We start from the raw sequence: 12258 nt of genomic DNA on the forward strand, positions 1-12258 counted from the left end.
ATTGTGGTCAAGTGGCTTCTGAAATATAAGCTAATACCTCATTGGATGTTGCCTGATAAGATAACAAAAATTGCTTAGTAACTTTTTTACTGATTTGTTTACTTTTCCTATACCTTGCACTCCGATCGTATTTTTTTGATTGTTTGTTGCTGGAACGTTTCAAACCCGCCCCTACGGGACATCTTCTGAAAAAAAGATTTAGTACTAATTAGATTCCTCCATATGATTACATATTCAGATTTTGATTCTCATTCTACATACTTAGGGCAAGCTCGTGTTGGGAGTGGCCCCGATAGGCGAGCAAGGCGCATCAAGGGATGGAGTGGTCCAACCATGGTCTGGTCTGCAGTACCCCCACCCAATGCACCGAATCATTCAAAGGACGCAAAATTACCCACGGACATATTCCCCACTCCACTAAATACCCACTCACCCTCACTCAACGACCACTCACCCCTCACTCACCACCCACTCAAGTACTCACTCAGTCCTCTACCTCACCCACTCATTCAATGCTTCACCGACTCATTCCACTCGGCTCACCCACCCACTCACCCATCCACTTCACCCACCTACCTACTATCTTACCCACCCACCTACTAACTCACCCACCCGCTGACCCCCCACATCGCCCATTTACTAACCCCACCCATCCGCTCACCCACCCACCCACGAACCCACTCACCCACCCAATCACCTCCCCACTCACCCACCACTCATTCACCCACTCATTAACCCACTCACCCATCCAACCACTCACTCAAATATACACTAATTTACCCATTCACCCATCCAACCACTCAATTATACACTCACACACAGACTCCAGAACTCACCCATTCACCCAATCACTCATTAAAAATTCCACTCACCCACGTTCTCATTCCCAACTCGCTCAATTACCCACTGACCCACCCAAGCACGAAATTCATGTATCCACCTCCCTATTCATTGAAATTACTCATTCAACCACTCATTCATTTAAACTAACTCACTGACCCGCCCACTCACTCATCCACCCACCTAATCATTTACCAAACTTAACCACCCACTTACTCATTAACACATTCACACATACACCAATCTACACACTGAATTACCCACTCATTCATCCACCTACCACACACCCACCCACTCACCCACCCACTCACCTCCCACCCACTCACCCCACTCCACTCACTCCTCCCACTCACTCTCCCACTCACTCTCCCACTCACTTTCCCACTCACTCTCCCACCCACTCACCCACCCACTCAATTCATCCACTAATTTACCCACCCACTCACCCACCCACCCACTCACCCACTCACCCACTCTCACCCCTCACCCACTCACGCCACCTCCTCACCTCACCCACTCCCCAATCACTCAATCATTCAATACCCAATTACCCACGTACGTATTCACCCACTAATTCAATTACCCACTCAACTACTCACCCACCCACTCACCCACTCAAGTACTCACTCGGTCACCTACTCACCCACTAATTCAATTGATTCACCGACTCATTCACTCGCTCACCCACCCACTCACCCATCCACTCACCTATCCATTCACCACCTACTAACTTACCCACCTACTAACTCACCCACCCGCGTATCCACCCACTCACCCACCCACTCGCCCACTTACTAACTCACCCATCCACTCACCCACCGCCCACGCACGCACCCACTCACCCACCCACCCAATCACCTCCCCATTCACCCACCACTCATTCACCCACTCATTTACCCACTCACCCATCCAACCACTCACTCAAATATCCACTAATTTACCCATTCACTCATCCAACCACTCAATTATCCCCTCACACACAGACTCACGAACTCACCCAATCACTCATTCAAAAATCCACTCACCCACGTTCTCATTCCCCGCTCGCTCAATTCCCCACTGACCCACCCAAGCACCAAATCATGTATCCACCTCCCCATTCATTTAATTACCCATTCAACCACTCATTCATTTAAACTAACTCACTGACCCGCCCACGCACTCATCCACCCACCTAATCATTCACCAACCACCAACTTACTCATTAACACATTCACACATCCACCAATCTACACACTGAATTACCCACTCATCCATCCACCTCCCACACCCCCAGCCACCCACTCATTCACACACCGACCCACTCATTCAATTACCCATCCACCCATTCAACCACCTACCATCCACTTACCCAGGTACCAACTCATCCAATTACCCACACACCGATGCACTCATTCATCCAGCACCTACCCACCCAACTTGCCACTCGATTTTGGTGTACCCAGTTGTACTGTTTGGCGGACAGAGGCAGGGGAACGTAAGATACTCGACCATTTTGGGACCTCCTTTGCCAGTACCAAAATATACTAATAGGGATTTTCCCCTTTTTTCTGGCAACATTTGACTGCAAGTATTGTGGTTAATGTAAACATGATGCCTTGCAAAAGGTGTCAGTTTTGTTGCCAGAAAAAATGGGAAAACCCCTATTAGTACTCGACCATTTGTTTCAACTGCTGTGCCAGAAGGTGGAACCAGCAATCTCTCTATTGCCAGTGAATTTTACGAGCCATTGCATCACAGCAGCCCCCTCCAGTATTTAATGTTTAACGAGGGTCTCTCTCTCTCTGCGTGCACATCAGGGTAATATTTAATGAGGTGGTGTGGACGTCTCGCTGCTTCGTGATGGATGTGATGGCAGTGGGAAAGTGGGGCAATGGAACAGCGGGGCATTAGGGCAGAGTAGCACCAGCCCAGTGGAGCAGCGGAGCATAGGGGCAGTGGGGCAGAGGGCATTGGGGCAGCAGGACAGCGGAGCAGCTTGGCAGAGGGGCAGTGGGGCAGTCAGGGGGCGGATGTGTCAGACGAATCGCCTGATTATCTTTTCCCATCACTGCCTGTACACGTTCTGAAGAAGGGCCATTGCCTGAAACTTCTCTCATGACATAGTTGTCATTGTACCGCCGCACACACAGCCGGGACACTGCACACGAGCCAAGGCACATTTAACAAACCCAGGCAGCACTCACAAGCAATGCAAAGTTACATTGTTTCCTCATAAGTTCATGTCATGACGTTAATAATAAAAACAACAATGATAAGTATTACATAATACATTGGATTGATCCTATCTCTGAACAGAGTTAGTCTGTTGGCAGCAGTCATTGTCCAGTCCAATCCTGGCATCTGCTGCTCAGTTTCCTTCTCGGGCTGCGGTCCCAGTGGCACCGTCTTTCCGGGAAACCGTGTGGTGTGTGTGGTGTGTGTGGTGTGTGTGGTATGAGTGGTGTGAGTGGTGTGTGTGGTGTGTGTGGTGTGAGTGGTGTGTGTGGTGTGTGTGGTGTGTGTGGTATGAGTGGTATGAGTGGTGTGAGTGGTGTGTGTGGTGTGAGTGGTGTGTGTGGTGTGTGTGGTGTGAGTGGTGTGAGTGGTGTGTGTGGTGTGAGTGGTGTGAGTGGTGTGTGTGGTGTGTGTGGTGTGTGTGGTGTGAGTGGTGTGTGTAGTGTGAGTGGTGTGTGTGGTGTGAGTGGTGTGTGTGTGGTGTGAGTGGTGTGAGTGGTGTGTGTGGTGAGTGGTGTGTGTGGTGTGTGTGGTGTGAGTGGTGTGAGTGGTGTGTGTGGTGTGAGTGGTGTGTGGTGGTGTGTGTGTGTGGTGTGAGTGGTGTGTGTGGTGTGTGTGGTGTGTGTGATGTGTGTGGTGTGTGTAGTGTGTGAGTGGTGTGTGTGTGTGCGGTGTGTGCGGTGTGTGCGGTGTGTGCGGTGTGAGTGGTGTGTGTGGTGTGTGTGGTGTGAGTGGGGTGTGTGGTGTGTGTGGTGTGTATCACTGGGTGGGTGGATAGATGGTGTGGTGCATGTGGTGATAGCGGTCATGGTAAGCACCAAACACCTCCATCACCCCAACTGTGCGGGTCGACCAAGTCGCAACAAACAGCATCATGCTGCGGAGGAGCACACGGATCGCGTTCGCCACACGAGCCAGGCCCTTTCGTTCCCGCACTACACCTCATCCTGCGTGTAGGTGTTTAGGTGTATAGAGGTGGTGTAGTGTTAGGTGGTTTAGGTGTATAGAGTTGTGTGTGTGTAGTGTATAGAGGTGTGTGTGTAGGTGTGTGTACGGTTATAGAGGTGTGTGTGTAGGTGTTTTAGGTTATGAGGTGTGTGGTGTAATGTATAGAGGTGTGTGGTAGGTTGTGTGACGTGTATCGGAGGTCATGTGTGTAGGTTTGGAGTAAGGGTATAGAGGTTGGGAGTGTTTAGGTGTAGAGCGGTGGTGTGTGGAAGTGTCTAGAGGGTGTGTGTGTAAGTGGTATAGAGGTGTGGTGTGTAGTGTGTGTGTACGTGTCTAGAGGTGTGGTGTGTAGGTGTTTAGGTGTATAGAGGTGTGTGTGTAGTGTATAGAGGTGTGTGTGTAGGTGTGTGTACGTGGTATAGAGGTGTGGTCAGTGTGTGTGAAGTGTATTAGAGGGTGTGTGTAGGTGTGTGTGAGGTATAGATGGTGTGTGTAGGGGTTGTGAGTGTATAGAGGTGTGTGTATAGAGGTGTGTGTGTAGGTGTGTGTAAGTGTCTAGAGGTGTGTGTGTAGGTGTGTGTGAGTGTATAGAAGTGTGTGTGTGTAGGTGTGTGTGAGTGTATAGAGGTGTGTGTGTAGGTGTGTGTAAGTGTGTAGAGGTGTGTGTGTAGGAGTGTGTAAGTGTATAGAGGTGTGTGTAGGTGTGTGTAGGTGTGTAGAGCTGTGTGTAAGTGTATATAGGTGTGTGTGTATGTGTGTGTGTAAGTGTATAGAGGTGTGTATGTAAGTGTATAGAGGTGTGTGTGTAAGTGTATAGAGGTGTGTGTGAGGTCCTGGGGGAGGGAAAATCTCTCAGCCAGGAAAACATCATGGCACAAAGTGGGGATAACCCTGCTGAGGCTGCGGTGCCTCAAATATTGGAGGTCACCCCCTGTGAGTGGCTGGCTGAGGTGCCATCTGTTGAGGAAGTACTGAAGGCGATCCGGAGTCTGAGACCAGGAAAGGCACCGGGCAGAGATGATCTCCCAAGCGAAATGCTGAGGGAGGGTGGCGTTTGTGCACAGACTGCCCTATATGACATCATAACAACAGTCTGAACCACTGGACGGGTTCCGCAGGATTGGAAGGATGCCCTGGTGGTCCCCCTCTTTAAGAAGGGGGACCGCACAGACTGTAACAACTACAGAGGCATCTCACTCCTAAGTGTGCCGGGAAAGGTTCTGGCAAGGATTATTCAACATCGCCTTGCTAGGCACGCTGAGGAGAGGCTTGCAGAACCCCAATGCGGTTTCAGGAAAGGGCGGTCCTGTACAGATGCCATATTTTCTGTCCGTCTGCTACAGCAGAGGTGTAGGGAATTCCAACAAGACCTTCATCTCTGCTTTATTGACCTGGTCAAGGCCTATGATACCATCAGTAGGCCTGGGCTCTGGGTTGTTCTTCGTGCTTTCGGAGTCCCTGACCCTCTGCTCACGATCATTAAGGACCTTCATGATGGTGAGCGGGCCCGGGTAAAACTACGTGGCCGGGAATCAGAGCCTTCCCCTGTACACCTTGTGGTGCGACAGGGATGTCCTCAGGCTCCCACATTATTTAACATCTATTTCGACTGCGTAGTTCGTGAAGCCTTCAATAGCTGTACCGGGGGAATTTCCATTTGGTACAGATATAATGGGAGGCTGATCGACCACGTTATGTATGCTGATGATTTGGTAATAGCTGCTCATTCAGAAGAGGAGTTGGAGACGCTGCTGCTGAAACTGGAGCGTGCCACTAAGAGGTGGGGCCTTACCATCAGCCCCACCAAAACTAAGCACCTGCCTGGGTATTTTGTACCATCAGACACTCCACCCCCACAACTCCCAATCGGTGATGGGGCAGTTGTGGAGAGAGTGGAGAGTTTCCCATACCTGGGCAGTGTGCTTATGACCGGCTCCAGTTTATCAGCAGAGGTCTCACTCCGAATCAGTCGAGCGGCATTCTTTTCATCGGTTGCGTAACGCTGTGTGGAAGCTACCTCCGCACGAAGCTTCAGGTCTTCTCGGCCACGGTCATTCCCTCCCTTCTCTACGCTTGGGAAACGTGGACCCCCCTAATGGAGCCACTTCGTCGGTTGGAAACATTTAGGCTGGCCTGCCTACAATCCATCCTGGGTTTAACCAGGCTGGATTGTGTGAGGAGCTCACAAATCCTTGAAAGATCTGGGCAAAGTCCCATCGGTGAGCTCCTCCGGCAGGCAAGGCTGTGTTGGCTGGGTCATGTAGCACGTATGCCCAGCTACCACATGCCTAAAATCGAGGGGGCTAAACGGGCGCGGCACGGGCTAGAGAAGAGATGGAGTGATGTGGTACAGGAGGACGTGGAGCTGAGTGGACTTGCCGATGACTGGTACCAGCAGTGTCAAGATCGGCCTCAGTGGAGGAGGCTCGTGAAGGACGCTACTGGGCAGTTGGAGGCAGTCGCCCTCCAACAACAACGGAGGGCAGAGGAGCGACGCTCACAACAACGAGCGGAGCGCCGGGTGGCTAAAGCACAGCAAGTTGGTACGGTAGGGGGCCACAGGTGGTGCATCAGCCAGTCATCTCGGTCAGTCGACCCGTGGCACCTGCTGGGTCTGCCCCGTGACCTCCTGCCAGCGGGCGTTCGACACTTCACGTGGCCTCAAGGTGCACTTGGCCTGGCATAAGCGTCGTGGTGACGTCACCGCCACTTAGTGGCGAATGGCGGTTGTTGTTGTATAGGTGTGTGTGTGTAGGTGTGTAAGTGTGTAGAGGTGTGTGTGTGTGGGGAGCGGTAGTGTAGCGGTTAGCACGCTGCGCTATGAACCTGGCAACCCGGGTTCGATTCCCGCTCACAGCTAACACCAGTGACGATTATCTGAACCGGTCCTGGGCCTCCCCTAGATCGACTCAGCCTTAAATGAGTACCTGGTGCGGTGTGTAAAAATCGCCACTGGGGAGACAAAGGCGGTCGGGCGTGGTGCTGGCCACCCACCCCCTCGTGTACCGTTCCGGCCTTCATAGGTGCTCGCTAACAGCACTTGCCTCTACAGTCTGTTAAGGCTATACGGGGGATCTTTGTCTTTGTAAGTGTGTAGGTGTGTGTGTGTGTATAGAGGTGTATAGAGGTGTGTGTAGGTGTGTGTAAGTGTATAGAGGTGTGTGTGTATGTGTGTGTAAGTGTATAGAGGTGTGTGTAGGTGTGTGCAAGTGTACGGAGGTGTTCGGGTGAGTAACCCTGGCAGCGCAACGCTGCTGGCGTCTCGTGCTGCCGCCTGTACCGCGGCTTGTCCACCAGAGGGCATCGCCTACCCACGGGTTGTGTGGCGTCAGGGTGAGAAGTGGAGGGTGGGGGCTGCTGCTGCAGCGCTCAGCAAGGGGTCGTGCTTGGTGCACCACTGCCAATTCTTTATTACATCGATCTATCTCATTCTTTGTCTCTGCTTTTATTTCCTTGCGCCCGAGTATGCACCGCTACTTGTGGTACCCTCTCTGTACTCATTGGAGAGCCACGTCCAAACCACTAAATCTTCTTGTTTCTTGTGTGAAGCCCTCTCCAATATTTTATTTGATTTCTGCAAAAGGCCTGCTGCCATGACTGTGGAATGGTTGTCACGATTGACTTCAAATGTCGCGGTTCGATCTCCCAGCCTGGCCTTGAAAACATTGACCAGGATTCTTACAATTCCCTGTTTTTGTCCACCCACAGTCCATCGGTGGGTCGCGTGCAGTGGGCTAAATGGCGAGTACTCCCACCTCTTTCAAGACGAATGGTCAGTGTGGAAAAGTTGGCCAAAACATACCCACCGGATCGGCACTCTAGACCTCCCTCTAGTGGAGGTTCTTTCACCAGCAGTTGCATGAGCAAGTAATTGCAGGGATGCAGCATTAACCTCACTTGTACAACAATAATCTGGTTTACGTGCATTTCAGAACTCCTTGATCCAGACCCCAACATCCCAGTGCTGCAGGCTCAGTGCTCTGCATCGGTGTTACCATTGCGCCGTTGCTCCTCTGCAACCCCGTGCCACCCGTTGCCGCGTGTAACGTCGCTGCGCCCTGTGCACCGCACGTGTCCCCAGCTCCTGCCGCTGCTCCGCCGGGACACCGGCTTGATGCTGACGATGTCTCAGGAGCAGGCCGCCTGCCTCCTGGCCAACGCCTTCTTCTGCACGTTCCCCCGGAGCAACGCCACCGGGACCCGGAGCGAGGACTCTGCCTGCCCCGACATCAACGTCAACAGGTGCAGCAGCAGCAGCCCATAATTGTGCATTACACACCGTACACCGTGTGTCATGCAGTACACACACACAGATGCAATGCTCTCTCTATGTAGAGTATTTCTTGCTGTATATGTAGCGTCGGAAATGCAAAGCACACACCACACTGTATGCTTACCTGTAGTTGCGGGTACGAGTCGACAGGGGGTGCCACCCTGAGTTAGAGAGAGAACCGGGACCGTTGAGAGGCCGAGTTCTCCCCCCCGACCCCAGGTGAGGGGTTGGGGGGTTATTCCAGAGCCACCTGGAAGGTTCCAGAAAGGGGGCGGTACCGGGGGTGGAGAGTCCCCGAGGTTGGTATAAAAGACGGACCCCAGGACAGCCCGAGGCAGTGCTCTGAAGACGAAGACTGAAGACCGGCTAGGCTAGGACCCTGGGACCCTGGGACCCTGGGACCCTAGGATCCTGGGACCCTGGGACCCGACGTCATTTTATGGGCCGGGGCCGAGCACGGACCAGTGGTCGAGACCCGCACCTTGGCTGGGTCGGGACAGCATAGCCTCCCCTAGGCCACCCTTAGTCGGAGGACTCAGAGCCCGTAGCCCCAGGTGATAGGGCACGTTAGCCCGGAGGCAATACCTCCCCAAGTAGTGGGAGTAAAAGGGGCTTCTGTTATAAGATTTAAATAAACCGTGTTGCCTCTAAGCTACGTCTCCAGTCTCCGTGGGAACCCACTACATATACACAAGAAATGCTGTTCTACACATAACGGCCATGCCACGTTTCAGTTTAAAGTAACGCTGCAGTACGTGCACAGGCTATGCTCCGTTACACATACTCTGTATTATACGGCACACACTTTCATGGTGCTGTGTACACGGTATATGATGCGTTACACATAGGCCATGCTGTATTATAAACTCCGTTCAAAGTATCAGTTTATACGTAGCCAATGCCACTGTACAAAGACAAAGATCCCCCTCATAGCCTTAACAGATTTTTGAGGCAAGTGGTGTTAGTGAGGACCTACAGAGGACGGGCACAGTACACAGGGGAGTGGGTAGCCAACACCACGCATTTGTCTCCCTCGTGGTGATGTGTACCCACTGTATCAGGTACTCATTTGAGGTTGAGTCGATCAAGGGGAGGCCCAGGACCGGTTCAGATATTTCCCACTGTTATACCGGTAGGAACAACAGATTCCACACTGCCCACCAGGAATTATTTGTCTGTCGTGCATATGGGGAGGGGAGGGTGGGAGGGGTGGGGCTGGGTGGAGATGGGAGGGTGGGGAGGGGCTGAGGGAGGGGAGGGTGGGGAGGGGCTGGGGGAGGAGGGGAGGGGCTGGGTGGGGAGGGTGGGGCTGGGTGGGGGGTGGGAGGGGTGGGGCTGGGTGGGGAGGGGCTGGTCACCCCGTGGTGCCCTTATAAAACTCAACGTTTAACCTACACACTACACTATACACGACACGATACACTACACTTATACAAGTGTAGTGAGTTCTCAGGGAGACAGACGACGTAGTTGAGGCACACTCTTTTATTTAACCAAAAGGCGGTAACAATACTTGAAGGGGTAACGGCCCCTTCACCCGTACTCAATGGGAAACACCCCTAGCACTATCCCCTGACTTCTCCTATTCCCAGTCCTCCGCTATGTGCTAGGGGAGGCTATCTGATCCGGCCCTGGTCAAGCACGGATCCCGGCACCCAGCTAACCAGGCCGTGCTCTTACAAGAGCAGCGGTCCTGGAGCTCTTGGGGCCGCGCCACTTGCCCTGCTCGGCCCTGACAAGGACAGCGAGCCAGGGGAGTTCCAGGGCCTATTCTGCCGGTCTTCAGTCTTCAATGGTAAGCTTCTCACACACTGGCCTCGAGCCCTCTGGCTCCCCGCCTTTTATAAGAATCCTCTCCGAGGGGTGGGGCTATGGGGGATCACAACGCCCCCATGCCCCCCCAGGGTTAACCGATGCGGACGTGGATGTAGACACCCGTGTGTGGGTCCAAACACCCTTGTGTTTGTCCGCCTTTCTTCCCGTAACAACCCCTAAATTTGTATTTAGTGTTGAAAAACTGGCAGGATTTTACGTACTTTGTGCTTATATGCTCAGTTATTTTGTGACTTGCTTACATTTTTACACTTTGCACTCATTTTCTTTTGTTTGTTGTTGTAACTTGCTGACCCTGTGCCTCGACTGCATATCTGTGAAAGAAGAGCTTCATAGCTTATCGGATTCCTCTCCATCCAGTCTAAATAATTTATTCTGATTTTGGAAACCAATGCAAGATAAACGGGGGGGGGGGGGTAGAACACACTTCACATTCCACACGGAGAAAGTGGCCCAAGTTTGGGCATCAAACCCAGGTCCCTCTGTGAGTTAGAGCCCTGCCGCCTGCAAACGAACACATGTACAGTTCAAACCCCACGTGTACATTCGGTTATATACGGATGTATTTTTATAATTGGTTTCTGGGTGAGGACAAATAATGAAGCAGCCATATCTTTGCCATGTAGCCTTTCATCCAGTGTGATATCGCAAGACTAATGCCCATTTTGTAACCAGACCCACGATGGGCAAAGGTATGCTGTGTTACTGCAGCATCGTTATTAACCTGGTTAATCTATCTCCGCACGATGGTGGGGGGGGGGGAGTGCGATCTCTGCTGTAGCAGGAAGTTGGAACGGTGTCGTGCGCATCTCTTTACAGAGCGGAGCCGGCGCTGCCCCCATCCTCCGCGCTCACCCAGGCCTCTAAATGGCTGACGGTTGTTGTGGAGGAAGAGGAGGACTCTGGTGGAGGAGCTGTTGGTTCAGGAGGAGGAGACCCTGGTGGAGGAGCTGGTGGTTGCAGGAGGAGGAGACCCTGGTGGAGTGAGCTGTGGTGCAGGAGGAGGAGACCCCTGGTGAAGAGCTGGTGTTGCAAGGAGGAGGAGACCCTGGTGGAAGAGCTGGTGGTGCAGTGAGGAGGAGACCCTGGTTTGGAGGAGCTGGTTGGTGCAGGAGGAGGAGGACCCTGGTGGAAGAGCTGGTGTGGTACAGGAGGAGGAGACCCTGTGGGAAGAGCTGTTGCGCAGGAAGAAGAGCGACCCTGGTGGAAGAGCTGGTGGTGCAGGAGGAGGAGACCCTGGTGGAAGAGCTGTGGTGCAGGAGGAGGAGACTCCGGTGGAGGAAGTGGTGGTGCAGGAGGAGGAGGACCCTGGTGGAGGAGATGTTGGTGCAGGAGGAGGAGACCCTGGTGGGAGGAAGTGGTGGTGCAGGAGGAGGAGACCCTGGTGGAGGAGCTGGTGGTGCAGGAGGAGGAGACCCTGGTGGAGGAGCTGGTGGTGCAGGAAGAAGAGATGAGGGGGGAAACAGAGGAGGTATGGACGAAGGAGCAGGAGGAGGAGATGGTGGTGCAGGTGGAGGAGACATTGGTGGAGAAGATGGTGGAGAAGGAGATGACAAGGAAAGAGGATCAGGTGATGCAAGAGGAGAAGAGGAAGCGAGGGAGTCTGGCCCGCATAGGGAGAACCATCCGTTCACTCCTCCGACGCGTGCTGCTGTGTGGTGGCCGGTCCACCACACAGTAGAGGTGGTGGTGGTGGTGGTCACGGATCGTTGTGAACCACGACCACTATCACCATACCCACCACACACACCCTGCACCCATTCACCCCCCTGTGATACCCCACCACCCACCGCACACCACACACACCCTGCACCCACCCCATGATCCCACCCACACCACATTCCACACAAAGGGGTTTAGAGGGTTAGGGATTTATAAAGTTAAGGGTTTAGAGGTTTCGGGTTATTTCAGAGATAAGGGGTTTAGAGGTTTAAGTATTTCGAGGGTTATAGGGTTTAGGGGTTGAGGGGATTCGAGAGTTAGGGGTTTAGAGGGTTGGGGTTTAGAGGGTTAGGTGTTTAGAGGATTGGGCTATTTGGGGTACAGGGTTTTAGAGGGTTAGGGTTTTCAGGGTAAAGGGGTTTAAGGGTAAAGGAGTTTAGAGGGTAAAGGGATTTAGAGGGTTAGGAGTTTATAGGGTTTTGGGT

At 52.8% G+C, this 12258-nt stretch overlaps 1 long non-coding RNA gene across 1 annotated transcript; it reads right to left on the minus strand.

Moving 5' to 3' along the window:
- Positions 1-4511: 4511 nt before the first annotated feature.
- Positions 4512-11068, minus strand: LOC133344690 (uncharacterized). The gene is made up of 3 exons (XR_009755365.1): positions 10967-11068; positions 8403-8528; positions 4512-8223 (listed from the first exon to the last, which is right to left on the minus strand). It is a non-coding gene; the product is annotated as an uncharacterized LOC133344690 (long non-coding RNA).
- Positions 11069-12258: the final 1190 nt, after the last annotated feature.

This window comes from Lethenteron reissneri, chromosome 20 (assembly GCF_015708825.2).
Source record: "Lethenteron reissneri isolate LAM-NWPU_2019-01 chromosome 20, ASM1570882v1, whole genome shotgun sequence".
Taxonomy (NCBI): Eukaryota; Metazoa; Chordata; class Hyperoartia; order Petromyzontiformes; family Petromyzontidae; genus Lethenteron; species Lethenteron reissneri.